Below are 1,782 nucleotides of genomic sequence, written 5' to 3'. Positions count from 1 at the left end.
TCCTCAGTTTCAGCGAGCAGGGTTGTGTCATCTGCATAACGCAGATTGTTGATAGATCTTCCACCAACCCTAACGCCACACTTCTCCTCATAGAGCCCAGCCTTTCGGATATAAGAAATATACAAGTATTATAATATAAAATAATGTATTATTTTCTAAAGGTCAAGGTTTTTAGGTTGTAAGACAGTAAATTTAAATCAGATTGCTTATAGTAAATTCCAAGTCTTCTTTTTAGTTAAGGTATGACCATTCTGAGCTTCTTTATTTTTCCATTCATTGTTTTACATTTTCTTCCCACCCCAAAATGCACTCCTTGTCCCAGATTGTTCTTATACATGTTGTTGTTGTTGTTGTTAAGTGCTGTCGAGTTGCAGGTGACACATAGCGACCCTATGAAGGAGAGTCCTCAACGCGTGGGTGTCTCTCATCCTCTCTCCAGGTTCGTAGGGTTTCTGGAGGCAAGCTATTATGGAAGTGGATGCCACTCCTCCTTCCAAGTTCTTATACATATAACGCATAATAATATACTCCTTTCTGACAGTTCTTCCCCTCATCTGATTTAATGCAACGTTCCTAATCTCTTTACTCTTTCCCCATTCCCTTCATGTCTGTCAGTCCCCCCATGTCTGTCCTTTTTATAATAGCAGTGTTAGGCAGTATTTGTCCTTTTGTGACTGAGATATTTCACTTAGCATAATTCCCTAAAAGCTCCCCCATATTGTATAATATTTTACCATTTCATTGTTTTTTAGTGCTGTGTATTCCATTGTGTGGATATACCTTCATTTTTCTATCCATTCTTTTGTTGATGGCACCTGGGTTGCTTCCATCTTTTTGCTATTGCAAAGAATGCAGCAATAAAACATACATCTGTTTGTGTTGTGGTTTCCTTAGGGTACAGTTCCAGTAGTGAAATTGCTGGGTCAAATAATGTTTCTATTTGCAACTTTTAAAGAATGTACTAGATTGCAGTTGTACCATTTTAAATTCCCACCAGCAGTGATTAAGAGTTCTAATCTCTCAATAACCTCACCAGAATTTGTTTGCTGCCCTATTGAACTTTGCTATTGTTGCTGGGGTGAAATGATCTTTTACAGTTTTGATTTGCATCTCTCTGATAGCTAGGGATTTTGAACATTTCTTTGTGTGTTTATTTAACATCTGAATGTCGTCTTTGATGAAGTGTCTATTCATATCCTATGCCCATTTTGTGATTGGGTTGTTTATCTTTTTCTTTGTTGAGAAGCTATTAATTTTAGATATGAGTCTCTTCTCAGATGTTATTACCAAATGTTTTTTTCCAGTCCATGGATTTCTTTCTTAGCTTATTGGAGAAGCTTTTTGGATAGGGACTTGAGTCTTGAAGGTCCTATTTGTCTGTTTTATTTTTTCCTGGTTATAGATAGTTTCCTCTTCAATAAAATGAGAATTACTACTGCATCACTTTCATATGATTGCCGTGAGAGGGACAGTCTTCTTCAGTGTGATTGTTGTTGTTGTTACGTGCCTTCGAGTCGCAGGCGACTCATAGAGACCCTATGAAGGAGAGTCCTCGAGGCTTGGATGCCTTTCATCCTCTCTTCAGGTTCATCAGGTTTCTGGAGGCAAGCTATTATGGAAGTGGATGCCACTCCTGCTTCCAATCAGTGTGATTACGGCCACTGAAAAACCACTGGAGGGTCAGCTATGGTTTGGTCCTGACATGATTGAATACCACAGCAATCCATGTAAAGTGCTTCCAACAGTACTTTCTAGAACATTTAAGAATATTAAAATTTAAAA

Source organism: Elephantulus edwardii, unplaced genomic scaffold, assembly GCF_000299155.1.
Source record: "Elephantulus edwardii isolate Elephantulus edwardi_28Jun2011 unplaced genomic scaffold, EleEdw1.0 scaffold00043, whole genome shotgun sequence".
In the NCBI taxonomy this organism is placed as follows: domain Eukaryota; kingdom Metazoa; phylum Chordata; class Mammalia; order Macroscelidea; family Macroscelididae; genus Elephantulus; species Elephantulus edwardii.
Note: the sequence above shows the minus strand (reverse complement) of the source record.